Here is a 23,982-nt window from a genome sequence, read left to right on the forward strand (position 1 = left end):
ACATTTTCTTCCTCTCTCATACCTGCTCCTTTCTGGATTTGCCCCATTTTCATTAAATGACACCATTATTCCTCAAGTCAAAAAAAATCTCAGCTTTATCCTTAATGCCTCATCTCCCCCCCCATCAATCCTATATTTAATCCGTCAGCAAATTTTATCAGTTCTGTTTTCAAAGTATATTAGGATCTGGCCACTTCTTAGTAATGTGTCTACTACTACCACCTTAGACCAAATTCTGCTGAAGATAATTAAAAAATGGCTTCAGCCATACATCAACAGGGAACTTCCTGTTTAAGCCAGATTCAAAAAAGGATGAGGAGCAAGGGATCTCATTGCTAATGTCAGATGGATCTTGGCCAAAAGCAAAGAATACCAGAAAGATGTTTACCTGTGTTTTATCAAACACACAAAAGCATTTGAGGGACTTCCAGCCAACATGGCACCACAGACAGAAGTACCATGCTGTCCCTCTACAGCAAAGACCCAAAAAACTAAGTAAAACATAGACAAATGTCATTACTGGAACCTGAAGTGTCAAATGAAGAGATAAAGAACTCAGCCAAACACCAAATAGAATAAAACTGACAGAGACAGAGAGCAAGGAGAGATACATGCGGAGGTTCCCTATCACCTAAAGCACGGATCCACCATCTTAGACTCCTGTTAGAGATCGGCAGACAGGGAGATTGGGAAAGCAGCTTCATGAAGTTTCCAGCAGGAGACAGAGCACCCAGTAACCACTAATATACGTTTTCCTAACCCCTACTCTTCTTCACTCCCTGCCTCGGCTTCTTCTGCTTCCCACTGACTGCAGTCTCTTGGCCTGGAGGCAACAGCTTCAGTCCCAAGCAGCTTGGATTCATCCCACCCACACTGGCTGGCTCCCTGAGTGCCATTTGTCTGTTCCTGGGTTTGCTTTTTTCCATTTCTTTTATACCTCCCATCGTCTCCCCCTTTTTTCTCTTGAACACCTGGCTCTGTGTGCCATCTTTGCTTTTTCTTGAAAGGCTGTGAAGCATTGCTCAACTGGGGAACCACTCCCCCAGCCCGCAACACTACACTGATGGGATCCCTGGGCTTTTTTTTTTTTTTTGTACTTTGTTTTGTTTTCCTTTTTTCTGTTTGTTTGTTTTCTTTTTCTTTTCACTCCTTCAGAACCCCTTCTAACCAGGCTGCACTGCAAGGCTTAGGAGCCACTTCCCTAGTCTGCACAGCCCCTGGGGGCATTTCTTCTCTCTCTCTCCCTCTCTCTTTTCCTTTCTGTCTTTCTTCATTTCTCAATTCTCCTCTCTCTATACTTATTTTCTTTTCCTATCTCCTGAATATCTGGTACTGTGTGACATCTATACCCCCTCTAGCCAGGCTATACTGTGCAGCCTGGAAGTCACTCTTTTTTTTTTTTTCCCAAATTTTTATCTAGTTTTTTTTTGTTTCTTTTTCCTTTTCTCCATTTCTTGGTTTCTTTTCTCTCCACTCCAACAGCAAGCTCCCTTAGCACTCTCTTTTTCTCTTCATTTCTTTTTGGCTCCTGTTTCTCTGTCCTCTTTCTACTCTTTCCTGTACCCATATTAGCTTCACACATCACAACCTCCCCCCCCTTCCTGTCTACCTGCACCATGCACTGAACATCACACCCCTGAGCAGCATAGGCACAGCCTACCAGAACCTCCCCAGCACTCATCCTGGCCCTAGTATGTGCCAGAAATAACCTATCTAAGCCCCCGCCCCCTTCAGCTTGACCTACCTGCTGCACCATACCTGAGTGACTGGTCCTGCTCACTGGACAAGGAGGTGAAAATTATCATGACCACAGATGAGCAAACCACAAAGAACACACAGACCTTCTGCTCAAACATAACCAAATAAAACAAAAAAGCAGGATGAAACAAACAGATCTACAATCAATAAATGAAGAAAATAACTACTAAATGTCCCAAAGACAGCAGACAATACCAAAACATGCAAAAATAGGACAGGATGGTTCCATTAAGTGTCCAAAATAAAACACCAGATGACTTTCCAGTAGAAGAAAAGGCACTAGAACTACTGATAAGGAATTCAAACCTCTAATATTCAGAGATATCCAAGAGTTGAAGCAAAAAGGAGACAGAAATGAGAAAAAATAGACAAATTCATGGAAAGGGTAGACAAATTCATGGAAACTACAGACAAAAAAATGGAGGAATTCAGGAAAATAATACAGGAACAAAATGCCAAAATAAATTCACAACTAGAAAGCATACAGAAACACCAATTAGAAATCCAAAAGATAAACAACAATTTTTCAGAAATGGACAGTGTCATAGAAGGGCTGAGGGGCAGGTTTGAAATGATGGAAGGCAGGATCAGCGAAACTGAAGACAAACACTTGGATACAAGTCTGAGGAAAAATCAGAAAAAAAAGAGCGAAGAAAAATGAAGAAACCCTGAGAATTATCTAGGATACAATTAAAAGCAAAAATTTGCAAGTGATCAGAGTTCTAGAACAGGGGGAGAAAAGAGAAAACACAAAGAGGGTCACTGAAGAATTTCTGAGAAAATTTCCCTAAAATCATGAATTGAAGAAACTTAGTGAACTCCATATAGGATAGACCCCAAAAGAAAATCACCAAAGCATATCATAATCACACTTGCTAAAACCAAAGTCGAAGAAAAAACCCTGAGAGCGGCTCAAGAGAAATAAAAAAGTTATATACAGAGGAGAAACAATAAGACCAAGCTCTGATTATTCTGCAGAAGCCATGCAGGCAAGAAGGCAATGGGATGACATATATAAGACCTTGAAAGAAAAAAATTGCCAATCAAGAATAATATATCCTGCAAAACTCTCATTCAAATATGACGGTGTAATTAGGACATTTCTGGATAAACAGAAATTAAGGGAATATGTAAAAACCAAACCAAACTCACAAGAATTATGGAAGGGAGTCCTGCGATCTGAGAACAAACGTCAGATCGCAGCCTGAATCTAGGACACAAGATCGTACCAAGCAGATACCATTGTAGGAAATGAACTCTCAAGGACTATCCGAAACCAAAAGAATTGCAACAGGGAACCGGAGAGGTTAATCTGTAAATGACAACAATGTCAGAACAATAAAAGAGGGAATAAACAGTGTAGGTATAGACGCAATACTGGGGAAACCAGAACAACTTGTACAAGGCAAGGACATGGAGGTTCCATAGACACATCCAAACTCCCTGAGGGAATGAATTGCTGGACTGAGAACTGAGAGGACTATGGTCTTGGGAAACATCCAGCTCAATTGCTTTGAAAGTGACCACACTAGAGGGTCCTTCACAGGTGGAGAAAAATATAGAACAAAATTCTAACTCAAAGTCCAGACTTGCTGGCCTGACAGAGACTGGAGAAACCCTGAGTGTATGGTCCCCAGACACCCCTTCTGCTCAGTAATGAAGTCACTCCTGAGGTTCACCCTTAGCCAAAGATTGAACAGGCCCATAAAACAAAATAAGACTAAAGGGGCACACCAACCCTGAGGCAAGGACCAAAAGGCAGGAGGGGACAGGAAAGCCGGTAATAGGGAACCCAGGGTTGAGAAGGGAGAGTGTTGACATGTCATGGGGCTGTTAACCAATGTCATTAAACAACATGTGTACTAACTGTTTAATGAGAAACTAGTTCTGTAAACCTTCATCTAAAGTGCGATAGTTATAAAAAGGATTTTACTGGGTGAATCATAACAAATGATGGATAACATTGTGAAGAATGGGAATTCCAGAACACTTCGTTATGCTCATGTGAAACCGTTACTTAGACAAAGAGGCAGTTGTTCTACAGGGGATACTGCATTGTTTAAAATCAGGAAAGGTGTGTGTCAGAGTTGTATCTTTTTACTGTACTTATTCAATCTGTCTGCTGAGTAAATAATCTGAGAAACTGGACTATATGAAGAATGGGGCGTCAGAATTGTAGGAAGACTCATTAACAATCTGCGATATGCAGATGACACAACCTTGCTTGTTGAAAATGAAGACAACTTGATAAAGGTCAAAGACTACAACCTTACACCTGCACATGAAGGAAAGAAAAATCCTTACAACTGGGCCAATAAGGAACATCAAGATAAACAGTGAAAAAAATGATATTGTCAATCATTTCATTCTACTTGAATCAACAATCAACGCTCATGAAAGCAGCAGTCAGGAAATCAAACAATGTATTGCATTAGGCAATTTAAAGTGTTAAAAAGCAAAGATGTCACTTTGATAACTAAGGTGCGCCTGACCCAAGCCATAGTCTTTTCACTCTCCTCATACACATGCGAAAGCTGGAGAATGAAAAAGGAAGACAGAAAAACAATGAATTAATTTGAATTGTGGTGTTGGCAAAGAATATTGAACATATGGCGGACAGCCAGAAGAATGAACAAACCCATCTTGAAGGAAGTACAGCCAGAATGCTCCTTAGAATTGAGAATGATGAAACTTAGTCTTGCTTACTTTGGACATGTCAACAGGAAAGACCAATTGCTAGAAAAGATCATCATGTTTGGTAAATGGCGTGTCAGTGAAGATAAGGGAAACTCTCCTTGAGGTGAATTGACACAGTGGCTACAACAATGGGTTCAAACATATCAGCAATTGTAAGAACGACACAGGACCCCATATGTGTCATAGTAGAACTATGCCCCCTAAGGTTTTCAATGACTGATTTTTCAGAAGTAGATCACCAGGCTTGGTAGACTCAAACCTCCAACTTTTCTGTTAGCAGCCAAGTGTGTTGACCATTTGCACCACCCAGGGTATGTACCATTAAGAAAATGAAAAGGCAAGGTATAGACTGGGGAAAAAAATATTTACAATACATAAATCTAAAATATGTAAAAAAAAACTTTTAAAAATCAACAACAAAAATATAAACAACCTAATTTTTTAAATGGGCAAAAGATTGTGTCTTTATTAAAAAAGACATACAAATGATCAATAAGCACATGCAAAGATACTCAATATTATAAGTCAGCAGGAAAATGCCAATTAAAACTACGATGAGATAATATACACACACACTGAAATACTTAAAATTAAAAATATAGACAATACCAAGTGTAGTAAGGATGTGGAGCAACCAGAACATTCATACATCACTGATGGGAATGTACAATGGTACAAACACTTTGGAAAGTTTTCCAGTTTCTTATAAAGTTAAACATATTTGTCCCCAGTGAATGTGTAATTCCACTCCTGGGTATTTACTCAGGAGAAGTTAAAACATATGTACACATAAAGATTTGTACATGGGTGTTCATAGCAGCTTTATTCATAATAGTCAAAAAGTTAAGCCAACGCAAATGTCCATCAACTGATGAATAGATAAAGTATGTTCACAATGGAATCCTGCTGAACAACATATGAATGAACACTGATGACTCTTAGCATGGACGACTGCTGAATGAAAAAAGTCAGACATACGAAACTATATACTGCATGATTCCAATCTTCAAGAACAGGCAAAAATAATCTAGGATGATAGAAAGTTGAGAAGTAGTTACCTCTGGAGGATGGGAATTGACTGGAAAAGGGGCATGGAGGAACTTTCTGGGAAGATGAAAATGTTCTATATCTTGGTTAGGGTGGTGGTTCTACTGGTGGGTCAATCTGTCAAGACATCAAATTGTACAATTAAGATGCGTGCATTTAATGAAAGAATATTATACCTACCAAAACACTTACATAGAGAATAATTCTATATATATATTTTGGGATTGTTACTTATCTAAGGACATGTATTAAGCATTTTATAATGCATCCTTTCCAGGCTAGGGGAGGATCTGAGAATTGCATATAAAATATATTATTGAAGTAATAATACAAAATAAAATCCCAGAGGCTGATGCGTGTGATGAAATGAGGAGGGTGTCTAGCTGCACCTAAATGAGAGAGGAAGGCAGGCAGGTAGAGAAGAAAGAAAATGGAAGGAAGGAGGGAGGGAAAAAGGAACAAAGGCAGGGAGAATGGGAAGGAGAGAGGGAAAAAAAGGAGTATAGAAAGGGAGATGTATAAGGAGGAAAGGCAATAGAAAGGAGAGGAAAAAGGAGTGAAGAAGTGAGGAAGAGTGAGAGAGAAAGAATTAATAATATCATACTATCCCTCTATTCCCCCCACATGTCTGTCAGTTTGTCATACTGTGGGAGCTTGAGTGTTGCTGTGATGCTGGACGCTATGCCACCAGTATTGAGATACCAGAAGGGTCAACCCTGGAGGACAGGTTTCAGCTGAGCTTCCAGACTGACCGACTAGGAAGAAGGACCCGGCAGTCTACTTCTGAAAATAATTAGCCGGTGAAAACCTTACAAATAGCAGCAGAATATTGTCTGATATAGTGCTGGAAGATGAGCCCGCCAAGGTGGAAGGCATTCAAAAGACGACTGGGGAAGAGCTGCCTCCTCAAAGTAGAGTTGACCTTAATGATGTGGATGGAGTAAAGCTTTCAGGACCTGCATTTGCTGATGTGGCACAACTCAAAATGAGAAGAAACAGCTGCAAACATCCATTAATAATCAAAATCTGGAATGTACAAAGTATGAATCTAGATTGGAAATCATCAAAAATGAAATGGAATGCATAAACATCGATATCCTAGGCATTAGTGAGCTGAATGGATTGGTGTTGGCCATTTTGAATTAGACGATCATATGGTCTACTATACCAGGAATGACAACTTGAAGAGGAATGGGCGTTGGATTCATCGTCAAAAAGAACATTTCAAAATCTATCCTGAAGTATAATGCTGTCGGTGATAGGATAATATCCATAAGCCTACAAGGACTATTATTCAAATTTATGCACAAACCACTAAGGCCACAGATGAAGAAATTGAAGATTTTTACCAGCTTCTGCAGTCTGAAATTGATTGAACATGCAATCAAGATGCATTGATAATTGCTGATGATTGGAATTCGAAAGTAGAAATACAGAAAAAGGATCGGTAGTTGGAAAACATAGCCTTGGTGATAGAAATGATGCTGGAGATTGCATGATAGAATTTGGCAAGACCAATGACTTCCTCATTGCAAATACCTTTTTCACCAATATAAATGGTGATTATACACATGGACCTCGCCAGATGGAATACATAGGATTCAAATTAACTACATCTGTGGAAAGAGACGATAGAAAAGCTCAGTATAGTCAGTCATAACAAGGCCAGGGGCCAACGGTGGAAGAGACCATCAATTACAAGTTCAGATTGAAACTGATGAAAATTAGAACAAGTCCAGGAAAGCCAAAGTACATTTAGAGACCATCTCAAGAATAGATTTGACACATTGAACACTAATGACAGAAGACCAAACGAGTTGTGGAATCACATCGAGGACATGAAGAAAGCAAGAGACCATTAAAAAGACAGGAGAGATGGAAAAGACCAAAATGGATGTCAGAAGAGGCTCCGAAACTTGCTCTTGAACGTTGAGCGGCTAAAGCAAAAGGAAGAAATGATGAAGTAAAAAAACTGAACATAAGATTTCAAAGGGCTGCTCGAGAAGACAAAGTAAAGTATCATAATGACATTTGCAAAGAGCTGGAGATAGAAAACCAAAAGGGAAGAACACACTTTGCATTTCTCAAGCTAAAATAACTGAAGAAAAAATTCAAGCCTCAAGTTGCAATGGTGAAGGATTCTATGGGGAAAATATTAAACGACGCAGGAAGCATCAAAGAAGATGGAAGGAATACACAGAGTCATTATACCAAAAACAATTAGTCGATGTTCAACCATTTCAAGAGGTAGCATATGATCAGGAACCGATAGTACTGAAGGAAGAAGGTGAAGCTGCTCTGAAGGCACTGGCGAAAAACAAGGCTCCAGGAATTGATAGAATATCAATTGAGATGTTTCAACAATTGGATGCAGTGCTGGAGGTGCTCACTGGTCTATGCCAAGAAATATGGAAGACAGCTTCCTGGCCAACTGACTGGAAGAGAGCTATATTTATGCCTATTCCCAAGAAAGGTGATCCAACCAAATGTGGTAATTATAGAACAGTATCATTAATATCACACGCAAGCAAAATTTTGCTGAAGATCATTCAAAAACAGCTCCAGCAGTATATCGACAGGGAACTCACAGAAATTCAGGCTGGTTTCAGAAGAGAACGTGGAACCAGGGATATCATAGCTGATGTCAGATGGATTCTGGCTGAAAGCAGAGAATACCAGAAGGATGTTTACCTGGGGCATCATGATTGGAGGAAGATTCATTAACAACCTGCATTATGCAGATGACACAACCTTGCTTGCTCAAAGTGAAGAGGACTTGAAGCACTTACTGATGAGGATCAAAGACCACAGCCTTCAGTATGGTTTGCACCTCAACATAAAGAAAACAAAAATTCTCACAACTGGACCGATGAGCAACATCATGATAAATGGAGAAAAGATCAAAGTTGTCAAGGATTTCATCTCACTTGGATCCACAATCAACAGCCATGGAAGCTGCAGTCACGAAATCAGAAGACACATTGCATTGGGTAAATCTACTATAAAGGACCTCTTTAAAGTGCTGAAGAGCAAAGATGTCACTTTGAAGACTAAAGTGCCCCTGACCCAAGCCATGGTATTTTCAATCACATCACATGCATGTGAAAGCTGGACAATGAATAAGGAAGACCGAAGAAGAACTGATGCCTTTGAATTGTAGTGTAGGCGAAGAGTATTGAATATACCATGGACTGCCAGAAAAAAAAAAAAAAAAAAACCAGAAGAATGAATAAATCTGTCTTGGAAGAAGTACAACCAGAATGCTCCGTAGAGGCAAGGTTGGCGAGACTGCATCTTACATACTTTGGACATGTTGTCAGGAGGGATCAGTCCCTGGATAAGGACATCATCTTGGCAAAGTCAGAAAAGAGGAAGACCCTCAAAGAGGTGGATTGACACAGTGGCTGCAACAATGGGCTCAAGCATAACAATGATTGTAAGGATGGCTCAGGACCGGGCAGTATTTCGTTCTGTTGTCCATAGGGTCACTATGAGTCAGAGCCGACTTGACGGCACCTAACAACAATGGACTGCCAATGGAATGAACAAATAAGTCTTGGAAGAAGTGCAAGCAGAATGCTACTTAGAAGCAAGGATGGCGAGACCGTGTTTTACAGACTTTGGACATGTTGTCAGGAGATGTCAGTCCTTGAAGAAGGATATCATGCTTGGAAAATACAGGGTCAGTGGAAAAGAGGAAGACCCTCAACAAGATGGATTGACCCAGTGGCTGCAACAGTGGGCTCAAGTGTAACGACTGTGAGCGTGTCACGGCTTAGGCAGTGTTTTGTTCTGTGGTACACAGGGTAACTATGGGTCGGAACTAACTTGACGGCACCTGACAATAACAGCAACCATACTATCCCTATATTTGGGGAGGGGGACAGGCAGTGGTAGTTGAATGGTAGAATTCTCACCTTCCATGTAGAAGACCTGTGTTTGATTTTTGATTTCTAACCAATACACCTCATGCAGGGCCAGCATCCTCCTGTCAGTAGAGGTTTACGTTTTGCTTTGATGCTGAACAGGTTTGAGCTTACAGACTAAGATGGACTAGGAAGAAAGGTCTATCTACTCTCAAAAATCAGCCAGTGAAAACCAAATGAATCACAATGGTCCAATCCACACCTTATCATGGGAATGACACAGGACCAGGCAGTGTTTTGTCCTGTTGTGCATGGGGTTGCTAACTAACAGCCACTAACAACATCCTTGTATTGCCTTCTCCGTGATCATATTTTGTCCTCTTTCTTTACTAGATTATAAACTCTTGTGAGGGAAGGACATTTTATATGTCCTCACATCTGCTGGTGGTGAGGATGGGCTGACTGGTTAGTTGGTTGACAGGCAGCAATAGGCTGTACCGCCAAATGCCAGGCCTGTGTTTTGTAGCACAGACAACCCTTTTATTGGGATTTCAGAGAGGAAACACCCCAGTAAGTATTTTAATGGGAACACTTTAAAGTCCAGGATCATGTCTATGATATTATGAACCAGGGCTCCCACAGGCCCCAGGTGGCCAGGAAGGTCGCCCTTTTGTCATTGGGAGGGGCCTCACTGGACACTAAACCCTCATCAGCATGTATACATCTTCCCACACATTCGCATGCTGGCTAGTGCTGGCTCTCCCTTTCCTGGCTCACTGGGCCCAGCAGGGCCCTGTGCTGGGCCCATCACTGCTGTCCCCTGGATTATGGCAGGTCTGGGCTCTACTTCTGAACCCATGAATTAGCTCCCCACATTCCTTCTCCAGGCCGTTTGGCTCAGTAGACATTTAGTGAGGCCCTGCCACCACCACGGTGTACAAAAGATGGCCTGGAATGGCCCTGCCCTCAAAAGGCTCAGGGTCTAGAGTGGAAGACAAACAGAGAGGACTTCAGATTCAGGCAGTGCCTGCTCTGAGAGCCGCCAGAACACAGACTTGGCCCTGGCCCAGCCTGTGGCTCAGGGAGTACTTCAGGTTGCTGACTGATTCCTGAGCTGCATCTCCAAGCTCGTAGACTTTCCTACTCACATGGTGCATTCTACACTTGGCTGCTCTTCATCCTTGGACATTCTGAAGCCCACAGGGAGACTTGGGCAAGGGCCAGTCATGCTCTGCTGGGCCCTGCTCTGGGCTGTGCTCCTCCATGGGGCGGGGGGGAGAATGGGGGATCTGACCCTCCCACTCACCACTGAACCCTGCCTGAAGTACCAGGGGTGAGACGAGTGTAGGACCACCGAGACTTTAGAGATGGGGGAAAGCTTACCCCAAGATACTCTAGACAAAGCCATAGAACCTGGGCTTCAAACCATTTCTTCCAGGTTCAATCATGGCTGAGGAAGCGAAATTGGAACAGACTTGACTTTTTAAAATTTGGGTGAACTGGAATGATAACCAGAACAGGAAAAATTACAGGTCTAAGCCCTGCTAGAAACCTAATCTCCCTCTTAGAAAACAAGAGCAGCATACATGTTGCACAGCAACCAAACCTCTTGCCAGTCAGATTTTGAGCAGAGCTGGAAATAGCGAGCCCCGCTCAAAGGTGGCGGCTGACCCTGCAGCTTTGAACATGTGTCGCTCTCCTCAGTCTTGCCGATAATCCAATCTTGTACATCAGGCTCCTGAAAGGACTCACTGTGTCTCTTCCGAGTTTCCTATTCTGGGGCTTCAAGTCATAATTTTTCCCATTTCAGTTATCCTTCTAGATCACCCAAATTGTAAAAATTCAGGTCTGTTCCAGTTTCGCTTTGTCAGCCATAAATGAACTGATTTGAAGCTCTAAGTAGAACTAGAACACCCAAGTTCAAGCTCCCTTTCCACCTCTTAGTAGCTGGGTGACTAGCAGTCTACTTAGCCGCTCCCAGCATCAGTTCCCCCATCTCTGAAGTGGTGTCAGTGGCATGCTCCTTAGAAGGTGGCCATGAGGATGGAAGGAGGTCATGTTTTCACAGCTCGTAGCCTTGAGAGTGGCATATGATCATAAACACTGTCTTCCTGTCTCTCTCTTCGTCAGTGGGTGTAGGAACAGTGTTCAAACCATGCGTGCTTTGCAGAAAACACCGCTGCCATTGCCATTGGCCTGTTCACTGGCCATCACAAGGTATTTACAAGGGGAACCAGGGTTTAACATTCTTGTGGAAATAGTATTTTAATCTTTTAAGCATCTGTGGAGACATTATTTATGAATCCAATTTCTTTTTTTATTCCCTCTGCAAATTACATTCTTACCGTCATCCTGTAGAGGTAAATTTATTTCCAAACATAATCACAGATTTTAAGTATTGTCACCTATCGGTCAGGAATTTATTACATTTGTTTTGCTCCAACCCAGATAAATGTAATAAGAGAGAGACGAAAGAGGTGAGTTGCTCTTATGACTTCCAAGCTCCATTCCCAGCTACCCACTACCTTAATACTTATTATTGCTTCATATCGACCCTACCTTAATACATTTTCATTGAAATTCTTTCTAAAATCCCAGTTCTATGATTCCAAAGTATTAAAAACTCTAGGTATTCCACTTCTAGGTTATTCACAGAAAATGAATTCACTGAAAGTCAATTCATCTAAGGATTTATTTTCATAATGACCAATTCATCAAATTTACCAACTTATAAAATATGTGTTCCTTTCAACTGTTTATGAAGCTTACACAATTCATTTCAGATACGTTGGCAGAGACTCAGAGAGCACCAGTGAATCAGGACTTCAGGGGCCTGAGGTCTTCAAATTCTCCTTTGTTAATCAGTCTTCCCTTTCTCTGCTTTTCAGTCTCCTCCTTTGAATGCCTACGTAACCAATTATTCCAAAATTTGAAGGCTTAAAATAATGAGAATTTGTTATCTCACACAGTTTCTGTGGGTCAGGAGTTCAGGGATAGATTAGCTGGATGGTTCTGACATGGGGTCTCTTATAGGGTTATAGTCAAGATCTGAAGTCATCTGAAGGGAAGAGCTGGAGCATCCACTTTCAGGATGGCTCACTGTTGGCAGAAGGCCTCAGTTCCTTGCTGTGTCGATCTCTCCCTCGGACTGTTTGAGTATCCTCACAACATGTCTGTCATCTGGTGAGTGGTCCAAGAGAGAGCAAAGTGGAATCCACAATGTCATTTCTGCAATATCTTCTTGGTTTCATAGGTCATCCCTGGCAATCTGAAAGAGGGCTGCACAGGGGTAAGTGACAACTAGGAAGTAGGGCTCATTGGAGGCTGGCTTCTGCATTGCCCCTCTTTGCCCTCCGATACCACCTTTCCCTGCCTCCCTCTGATCTTCACCTATAGCCTCACTTGCCCTTCTCTGCCCCTCAGCATTCCCTCCTCTCTGCTTCTCAGCCCCTCCCTTTGTGTGCCCCTCAGCCTTTCCTTTCTCTGGGGTCAGCAGCCTGGCAGCACCTGCTCACTCCCCTCTCGTCCCTGACTCCTGCTCCCCCTCTGCCCCAGCTCCTGCCTCCTCCCTGCCCAAGTTCCCTCCAACAGCAGTGGGAAATTGAGACAGAAAACCAGTATCCCTTAAAATAAAAACAAGCCAATTAAAACTTATTAGAAATTGCCAAATCTATCACTAGAAATTTTATTAAAAGCTGAAAAAAAAGTAAAATTGGTGAAAAGATCCTTAAAATCCTAAAATGTTGACAAAACCAAAAATTGCTCTACAAGGATTAGAAAAAAATCAGTAAACACTGAAAATTTCCCATGCAAAGCCCTAAAATTCTGGTAATACACATAAGAGTATATTCAAATTCACTGAATACATTCAGGAAGACTATTCCTTTAAAACTAGTTTTTTGTGAGTAGGTAAATTGCATAAATTGGACAATGGTCATTCAAAAATTTGTCCTTTTATAAGTCAACGTTCAGAGAATTGGCCTGCAGCTGATATTCTCTTTTTGTGGCTATAAAACCAATGTCAGCTTCCAGGTATCTTTCCTAGGTTCCTATCAGGGGAAGTGAACACACCACTTCTCCGACTTGGGGTTTAACTCCCCCCTAAAAAAACTCAGACCTTCAAATATGATGTATCCAATCCCCTCACACCAAGCTCTTTGCTTTCCTAAGATGCTCCTTTGCTGTTGTTTGTTGCTGCTATAGAGTCCGCCCTGAACTTACGGTGACCCCATGCACAAACAGAATGAAATGCTGCCTGGCCTTGCCCCATACACATGATCAGTTGTGGATTGGACCACTGTGCTCCACAGGGTTTTCATTGGCTGAATTTTGGAAATTCATTGCCAGGTTTTTCTTCTTTGTCTGTTTTAGTCTGGAAGCAACCCTGAAATCTGTTCAGCGTCATCACAACACACAAACCTCCACTGACAGACAGGTAGTGGCTGTTCATGAGGTGCCTTGGCCTGAAATCAAACCCAGGTCTCCCACATGGAAGGCAAGAATTCTACCACTGAATGACAACTGCATCTTGTAAGTCATTTCTAGCCACCAGGTAAAGTAGTCTTGCATTAATGAACTCTACTAAAAATTCCAAGGCAGTTTTAATTCTCAGAGCAACTTTATGGAGTGGGTTATTTTCATTATTCACACAGATGCCACAAGAGGCTAGATGACTTTTCCAAAATGGCCTTGTTCAGACCTGGGTCCATGTGATTCTAGACCAGATCTGGCCATCTGCACATTTTATCCTCTTCTGATCATAAATGGGAGAGTTGTTCCCTTCACCACGCTTCAGTCACCATATCCCATTTCTGTCAAGGAATTGTAGATACTTGAACCCCAAGGAGGGGCTGTGCAATTTGTGGTGGGAACTCCAGCTCAGGCTGGGAGTGTTGGACTGCCTTTGAGAGGAGACCTTGCTATACCTTCCTAAATGTGTGTGCTGTTGACTGCAAGTCTGGGGCCGTCACTGTCAACCCAGAAGTGGGAATGAGGTGTACACCTAGAGCCCTAGGGGCTGCCTCCCTCATGGTCCTCAGAGCCCTTCACCCTTGGCTGGACAGCCCAGGCCCAGACCTCAGCAGCAGTGCATATCTCTTTGTTGTTGCAAATAAGCCTGGACTGATGAATCATGTCAACTGCTCTCTGGAGAGAAAAGAAATTGAATCATTTTAAAGCAACTTTCAAGTCATCAGAGAGAAAAAAAGGGAAGAAAAATCCTTTTTCAAATAGCCAGGGTCAATCTCCTTCATCTCCTCTGTTTTTATTTTGTTTCTCTTTTATTGTCTCTCTTCATCTTTACTTCTTTCTCCTTCTGCTTTTCTTTCCATCTCACTGTTACTCTGTCTTTGTCTCTCTCTGTCTCTATATCTCTCACCTGGTTTTCCTTTGAGGTTAGGGACTAGCCGGACTTTCTCTTAGGGTCCATGAAGCACTTCCTGGCATCAGGGATGACCAATGGTAGTAGCTGAGGAAAGGAGGCCTTGCTAAGTCACAGCAAACTGCACGATGTGGATTTTGAGGGGCATCGGGGGCCATACTTGGATCCCTGCACTGTTGCTGCACCAACCCTTAGGGAAGTGAAGTGGTAATGACCGGGCAGGCGGGAGCAGAGAGGAGCCTGCCTCCATGGTTGTGAGTGGAAGGCTGAGAAGCTGGAGGATCTCTGAGCATCCTGTTTTCAGAGAACTAGCAGAGCTGGCTTTGGCTTTCTAGCAGACCTAGCTGCTTTATGGAGTGTGATGGGGCTTCACTCACTCCCCTCAGGGTGGCAGGGCTAAGAAATGGGCCAAGAAAGTCAGGCTGTCCCTGCTGTGGGCACTTCATGTGCTCCAGAAACCTATTCTGGACACATGTCTCAGGCGGGCCTAACCTCGGCTTGGGCTCTGCAGCATGGGACACAGAGAGGGCGTCAGTTTATAGGGTGGTGCCAGTGGCAGCCAAAGGGCAATGGATGGGTCATGCCTTTGAGGGTGCTTTGAAAATACCAAGCATGTCACAGCAGCAAACACCAAATCAAACCAAACAAAAAAAACCAAACCTGTTGCCACTGAGTCAATTCTGACTCTTTTAGCAGCCCTGCAGGACAGAGTAGAGCTGCCCCATAGGGTTTCCAAGGAGTGGCTGGTGGTTTTCAGCTGCTGACCTTTGGTTAATTGCCGAGCTCTTAACCACTGCATCACCAGGGCTCCCACAGAAGCAAATGAGGGCAGCTAAATTAATTAAAATTTAATTGCACCTGTCTGTCAGTGGAGGCTTGCACATTGCTATGACACTGATCAACCAATGCAAGCCGTACGGATCACAATAGACTGATTCCCAACTGATCATGGGGAAGACGCAGGATGGTTAAGTGCTTTTGTTCCCTTGTGCGTGGGGTCGCCATGAGTGGGGACTGACTCGATGCAGCTAGCAACAGCAACAAATTAAACATATGACCATGCATCGGAGGCAAATTATGAGTTTTTAATTTTCTATGAAATATATATCATTTAAAAATCTTTTTCTTATTAATGAAGCTTTGTTTTTCCCTCTAAATACAACTGTCTTCTCTATAATCCTTTGACAGAGGTCTTAATATAAATATTTTGAATAAGGCAGCTGTCACATTTCCACTTGGGAAGTTATTTCTAGAATCTGCCCCGTGGTTTCATGAAGATAGCTCATTTCTTCCTGAAGTGATCCTGGGTTTTTTTTTTTTTTAACTTGTTTCATTGTTTTCTTTTACTTTAAGGAAGAACAACTAGCTAGCTCGTTGTCCCCACTTCTGCACACTTAGGAAGGGTCTGCTGCCCTTCTACTTCAGAGTGATGGATTCCGTGGTGGTGACGGAGTAGGGTTGTGGGAGAGCACTCTGCTTGGCAGAGGAGACGGAGCACTGGAAGAAATCTCTGCAGAAGAGGAAGTGATCTGTAGAACATGAAATTGAATTAACAGAATATTATTTTCAAACTCAGTGACCCTGGATCATCTTGGGGCCAAAGCTGGCCCAGGGTGAAGTGGCCTTGCCTTCACTCAAATCTTGTCTTCAGAGTCTTGCCACCACCCCTTCCGTAGCCCCTGAGTTTGGCATGCCTTGCTTTATTCATTTCATAAAAGATATTGAATATCTGCTGCTCACATATTGCTAGGGCTTTTTAAAAAATTATTAAAAAAAATAAGATGTTGGTTTTCACATTGTGGTGGGCTGCAAAATACCTCTCCTAATATCTGTTATTACTGAACCACAGGGCTGTTTTACTATGGCCATCTCACATATGAATGGGAATTACAAATCAGCACACAGACAGAAAGGGAAGCATAACCCTTTGCACTTTTTAGGAGCATGGGAGCGTGATGAGACTGTCTGTATTCTTGCATGGAGAGGCCCATGCGCCAGCCCAGCATTAGCGTTAAACTCGATGTTCCCATCAGATGAGCCCATTGATATGAGAAAGCTAATTTGATTTGACTAGACCGTCCATCAATGCCATTGACGTGATAACAGAATATGCCATTACTAAACAGCACTACAGGGAGGGGTGAGGCACTGCTCCAACCCTCAAGGATCTATCAAGGAGAGCAGATGAAGGTCATCTACATCGAAGATACAAGGCACAATGTGGAAAGTGCCATAAGAAAGCTGCACTAAAGGGAGTTAGAAAAAAGACAAATGACAAAAGGAAGGTTTCAAGGAGAGAAAGTGGCTTTGGCCCTGAGGGCCATGTAGCATTTCAGTGGGTAGAAGGACCAGGTTATGGATGATCCTGAATGGCACACTAATGAATCTGACTCTAACAGGTTGTTGCTGTTAGCTGCTGTCAAGTTGGCCCTGACTCATGGTGACCTCATGTACAACAAAACAAAAAGCTGCCCGGTCCTGTGCCATCTTCACGATCATTGGTATGCTCAATTCCATTGTTGTGACCACTGTGTATTTCGGGTGCCTTCCAATCTACGGGGCTCATCTTCCAACACTGTATCAGACAATATTCTGTTCTAACAGGTTGTTGTTAGGTGCCTTCAAGTCAGTTTCTACTCATAGCGACCCTATGTACAACAGAACAAAACACTGCCCGGTTTTGTGCCAACCTCACAATCGTTATGCTTGAGCCCATTGTTGCAGCCACTGAGTCAATCCATCTTGTTGAGGGTCTTCCTCTTTTTTTGCTGACCTACTTCTATACAAGACTTGATGTCCTTCTTCAGGGACTGGTCTCTCCTGATAACGTGTCCAAATTACATGAGACAAAGGCTTGCCATCCTTGCTTCCAAGGAGTACTCTGGCTGTATTTCTTCCAAGACAGACTTATTCATCCTTCTGAAGTTTGTAAAAACAGTGTGGGGGCACTGTCTGACCTCCTCTAACTTCGCAAGGGGGAAGAAGAATCAAGATCAAGGGCCCAAGGCTGATTCTTATGAGGCAGAGGTCAGATATGCCTCCTCTCTCCTCCATCTTTACCAAGTGTGATGCCAGCTGTCCCTCCCACAGCACCTCTACTTCTCTGCTGGGTTCAATAATTCACCGAAATGACCACACAGAAATCACAAACCATACTCACAATTACGGGGTTTATTAGGGAAGTAACAGATTACAATTTAGGCTCAGGAACACTCAGGATGAAATTCTTCCATCAGGACAGCTTCTTCCCAGCAGTGGTCAAAGGCACACCTCTCCCTGGCCCTAGGCCTCTGCCCAAAGGCACTCAGCTTTGTCTCTCTGTGGGCTGGGAAGCCCATGGCACTGCCTGCTGCTACTGGGTTTCTGCTGCCACCGCTTCCCACTGTCTTCAGGGTTACAGCTCGTTCTATCTCTCTTTCTCCCCCTCTCCCTCCCATCTCCTGTTTCCAGGAGCTTCTCAGCACAGGGATCCCTGGTCCAAAGACAAGATGGCTCCTGGCTGTTCTTCCTTCATGGTGGTGGAGACTCTAGGGTGGCTCATTTAAAGTCCAGCAGGATGGCAAAACTGACCAATCCCTTTGATGGGCCACAATTACCCTATCCCTATCACGCAGTCCCACCCAATCACTTGGCTAGAAAGGCCACACAAAAGTGATATATGGCACTGCACAATCCACGGTATATTCAATATTCTTCACCAACACCATAATTCAAAGGCATCAATTCTTCGATCTTCCTTATTCATTGTCCACCTTTTGAGTGCTTATGAGACAATTGAAAATACCATGGCTCAGGTCAGGTGCACCTTAGTCCTCAAAGTGACATCTTTGCTTTTCAACACTTTAAAGATTTGCTCCATGGAATACATCTTATGCCCACACCCACCCACATACCACACAAACCCAGGGTGATAGCATCAGTTGATTATGACACAATTCCCTAGCCTGGCTATGGCCACAGAGTCCATTTGTTTCTCAGAATACAAGCACAAAAATAGCAAGTATCTTGTGCCAGCCAGGGAGGTACCCCTTCAGAGAACCTTCTGCAGGGGCACCACAGACTGACAGCATCCAGCCACTGCACCTTTGATGTACCATGAGGTTCACACCCGGCCACACCTCTTCAGACTGTCCGGTGAGGGTAATAGAGAGCCAGGCCATTCCTGCACTCTGGGGGTTCATCTTCTGGACAGTTTTGGCCCAGGAACCCCCCTCCCCAACTGGCCTAGTGGGACTCTTGGGACTGCTCTGAGGTCTGAGGCTTGCCACCCAATCCTTCTTCCCTCTCTCCTTCCACAGGTGTCAGACCAGCGCCACAGCCTGAAGGCTCTCCCCGCTCACTCCTGCTGTCTCCCCCTTTATCCTATACATGTGCTTCCTCCAAGAAATCTCTTTATCCTTCACACCTTTAATTCCATTGCAGTGTCTGCTTCTCGAGGACTTGAGTGACAAGTGCCCATTACCAACTGATTGAATTGTGTTTTAGTCAAAACCTTCTTGAAAGTTTTGTTCATGAAAATAGAAATCCACTGGCAATTTGGAGGCAGAGGAATGATGCTTACAGCTATCTAGTAGCAGGGTGTGCGGAATGCATTGGACAATGTCAGTAGGGCCAATCAGGGATATGTTCAGTAGTTCAGATGTGAAGGGCCTGGACTGGGGCAGGGGCAGTGCCAGAGAAAAGCGGAAGGCGAGAAGGAGTTAAAGTGACACCGCAACATTTACCTCCACTGATTGGGCCTCTCGTTACTTCCATCTCTCCTGCCAGAATGGAAAACAATGACAAATAGTGCAATTTCGAAGAAAGGCTGCTGACTTGGAAGTCAGGAAGCCTGGGCTTGGCTCTGGCACCAGCCAGCTATGAACTTTCAGGACATGACTATGACCTGTGACTTAAGCTTCCAGTACCTGGATGGACAGGGCTGGAAATTCTGTGAAATTCCATTCCTGCTCTAGCACTCTCTGTTTTCAGCAATACGTTCCCGAGTGCTCTGACAGAGTACCCGTGGCAGCCATTGGGAATGGTTCATGCACTCGTAGCTGTCCATATTGGCCAACTGATAATGATCTCTCTTAAAAATTCTACCCAAAGTTGGCTTTCTGCACCGTATTGTGTCCTTGTTTGATTTAATATAAAAATGATGTTTTAAATTCCATGCCAGTTCAAGTGACGCTTCACATGAAGAGCTCAGGAGAATTCTTGCTCCAGGGTGTGGTATGCTTATCCTGTGGCTTCCTGAGGCCCCTTGTGCTTGCAGTGCCCAGCTAGATGGGCACACAGAACCAGGTTGTTTTAAAGATCCCTCCTAGCTCTAACATCCTGTGACTTAAAGCAGCACCCTCCCAGAGGAATCTTCATTTTAAACAAGGATGAAGAAAGAGGAGGACCCTTGTTACTTAGCCAAGAGGAATGAGTCCCCAGCTATGGGAATTTCAGGCATTAGCATGTATATGATGGAGGCTGGGAATGAACATGGAGATATTTCCAGAGCTGAAATGTCATGGAGACACAGCCCCTAGAGAGTTACACTAAGAGAGGCTGAGTACTCCTGGGCCTGCTTCCTAGCTTCTGCATCTCTGACGGTTCCAGAAGATTATCCAGGCCATGACTCACCCTTGTTATCATAACAGAGAAGCAGTTAGCTCTGGTTTATGGATTTCAAGGAGAATTAGTAAGGAATTCCAGTGTGCATGCAAGTGGATTTTTATGTTGTTGGAACTTCTCAGTTCTCCTTTGAAGGTGTTTAAAGACTGTGAGAGGTGCGTGACAATGGAGCTGTCACAGGCCACGAGAGATTTTTTTATGATTCTGCAGCTGGAATGCTGGGATATGCTGTAAGATACTGTGAATAGACATATATGCAATTCTGGGTTTACCCATGGAAATAGAAGCAAAAGGCTATTGGAAATCCTTCCAGAGCAGTTTAGCTAATACAGTCCAACAAAGTTCTGCTTTCAGGACATGGCAGCCAGGGAGATACCTGCTCAGAGAATCTTCTGCAGGGGTACCATAGAGTGACAGTCTCCAGCTGCTGTACCTTTGAGGCACCATGAAGTTCACACCAGGTCACACCTCCCAGGCTGCTCATTGGAGGTGCTAAAGCCAGGCCATTCCTGCGCTCCAGGGGTTTCTCTTCTGGACCTTTTTTTTTTTTTAATTGTGCTTTAAGTGAAACTTTACAAATCAAGTCATTCTCTCATACAAAAACTTATACACACCTTGCTGTGTACTCCTAGCTGCTCTCCCCCAATGAGACAGCACACTCCCCACTCCACCCTGTATTCCCTGTGTCCTTTCAGTTACCTCCTGTCCCCATTTGCCCTCTCATCTTGCCTCTAGACAGAAGCTGCCCACATAGTCTCATGTGTCTACTTGAGCCAAGAAGCTCACTTCTCACCAGTATCATTTTCTGTCTTACAGTCTTCTTAGACAAATTTGGCTCAGGGACCCCCCGCTAGTTGGACTCTTGGGACTGCTCTGAGGTCTGAGGCTCCCCACCCAATCCTTCTTCCCTCTCTTCTTCCACAGGTGTCAGATCCGCACGAACTCTGAAGACTCTCCCTGCCCACTCCTGCTGTCTCCCCCTTTATCCTTCACATGTGTTCCTCCAACAATCTCTGGCATGTATAATCTGGTCTTGGCATCTGCTTCTTTGAGAGCCTGGACTGACACAAAGTAGAAAAAAGAAACTAGCTGGGAAGAACTCAGTCTACAGAGATAAGAAATGGCACAGTGATTTTACATAGAAGCAAAGCCTCACTAGAGATAAGTGGGATTCTGGGTATCACATGTCAACCCTTATCTGACTCATCCCTGGCCAACCTCCCTAGACTCTTATTTAGGGTCTGAGGTCAGAGGAGGTCAGAGGAGGTGGCACATAAAAACTTTGATTAAACTCTGTGACATGTTTTCTCTAACTTGGACATTGAGCACAGCTCGGACTCCCTAAGATCTCCAGGTGGCTCCAGTGGAGACTCCATCCCCTGGGCCTGCAGCAGCCATGCTGAAGTAGCTATCCCTGCAGAGCGAACCCCTGTGTAATAGCTTGGAACAGGTACCTGACAGCAAAATCAACTGAACACTTATTGTTGCCGGGGTTCTTGGTCCTTGCTGTTTTATTTGCCCTAACTTCACCCCTCCAACCTCAAATCCAATGGTTCTATCCAATGTAGGTCTTGCCACCTTGACCAGGCTGTAAGTTTTTTTTTAAAATAATATTTATTGTGCTTTAAGTGAAAGTTTACAAATTAAGTCAGTCTGTCACACATAAGTTTATAACACCTTACTACATACTCCCATTTACTCTCCCCCTAATGAGTCAGCCCACTCCCTCCTTCCAGCCTCTCATTTCGTGACCATTTTGCTAGTTTCTAACCCTCTCTACCCTCCCATCTCCCCTCCAGACAGGAGATGCCGACACAGTCTCAAGTGTCCACCTGATACAAGTAGCTCACTCTTCATCAGCATCTCTCTCCAACCCATTGTCCAGTCCCTTCCATGTCTGAGCTGTCTTCGGGAATGGTTCCTGTCCTGGGCCAACAGAAGGTTTGGGGACCATGACTGCTGGATTCTTCTAGTCTCAGTCAGACCATTAAGTGTGGTCTTTTTATGAGAATTTGGGATCTGCATCCCACTGATCTCCTGCTCCCTCAGGGGTTCTCTGTTGTGCTCCCTGTCAGGGCAGTCATCGGTTGTGGCTGGGCACCATCTAGTTCTTCTGGTCTCAGGATGATGTAAGTCTCTGGTTCATGTGGGCCTTTCTGTCTCTTGGGCTCATAGTTATCGTGTGACCTTGGTGTTCTTCATTCTCCTTTGATCCAGGTGGGTTGAGACCAATTGATGCATCTTAGATGGCCGCTTGTTAGCATTTAAGACCCCAGACGCCACACTTCAAAGTGGGATGCAGAATGTTTTCATAATAGAATTTATTATGCCAATTGACTTAGAAGTCCCCTTAAGCCTTAGTCCCCAAACCCCCACCCTTGCTCCGCTGACCTTTGAAGCATTCAGTTTATCGTGGAAACTTCTTTGCTTTTGGTCCAGTCCAGTTGAGCTGACCTTCCCTGTATTGAGTATTGTCCTTCCCTTCACCGAAAGTAGTTCTTATCTACTAACTAATCAGTAAATAACCCTCTCCCACCCTCCCTCCCTCCCTCCCCCATCTCGTAACCACAAAAGAATGTGTTGTTCTCAGTTTATACTATTTCTCACGATCTTTTAATAGTGGTCTTAAACAATATTTGTCCTTTTGCGTCCAACTAATTTCACTCAGCATAATGCCTTCCAGGTTCCTCCATGTTATGAAATGTTTCACAGATTCATCACTGTTCTTTATCGATGAGTAGTATTCCATTCTGTGAATATATCATAATTTATTTAACCATTCGTCCGTTGATGGACACCTTGGTTGCTTCCAGCTTTTTGCTATTGTAAACAGAGCTGCAATAAACATGGTTGTGCATATATCTGTTCGTGTGAAGGCTCTTATTTCTCTAGGGTATATTCCGAGGAGTGGGATTTCTGGGTTGTATGGTAGTTCTATTTCTAACTTTTTAAGAAAACGCCAGATAGATTTCCAAAGTGGTTGTACCATTTTACATTCCCACCAGCAGTGTATAAGAGTTCCAATCTCTCCGCAGCCTCTCCAACATTTATTATTTTGTGTTTTTTGGATTAATGCCAGTCTTGTTGGAGTGAGGTGGAATCTCATCATAGTTTTAATTTGCATTTCTCTAATGGCTAATGATCCAGAGCATTTTCTCAAGTATCTGTTAGCTGCCTGAATATCTTCTTTAGTGAAGTGCGTGTTCATAACCTTTGCCCACTTTTTGATTGGGTTGTTTGTCTTTTTGTGGTTGAGTTTTAACAGAATCATACAGATTTTAGAGATCACGCACCGGTCAGAGATGTCGTAGCTGAAAATTCTTTCCCAATCTGTAGGTGGTCTTTTTACTCTTTTGGTGAAGTCTTTAGATGAGCATAGGTGTTTGATTTTTAGGAGCTCCCAGTTATCTGGTTTCTCTTTGTCATTTTTAGTAATGTTTTGTGTTCTGTTTATGCCTTGTATTAGGGCTCCTAACGCTGTCCCTATTTTTTCGTCTATGATCTTTATCGTTTTAGTCTTTATGTTTAGGTCTGTGATCCACTTGGAGTTAGTTTTTGTGCATGGTGTGAGGTATGGGTCCTGTTTCATTTTTTTGCAAATGGATATCCAGTTATGCCAGCACTATTTGT

The sequence above is a fragment of the Elephas maximus genome, chromosome 1 (assembly GCF_024166365.1).
Source record: "Elephas maximus indicus isolate mEleMax1 chromosome 1, mEleMax1 primary haplotype, whole genome shotgun sequence".
Classification (NCBI taxonomy): domain Eukaryota; kingdom Metazoa; phylum Chordata; class Mammalia; order Proboscidea; family Elephantidae; genus Elephas; species Elephas maximus.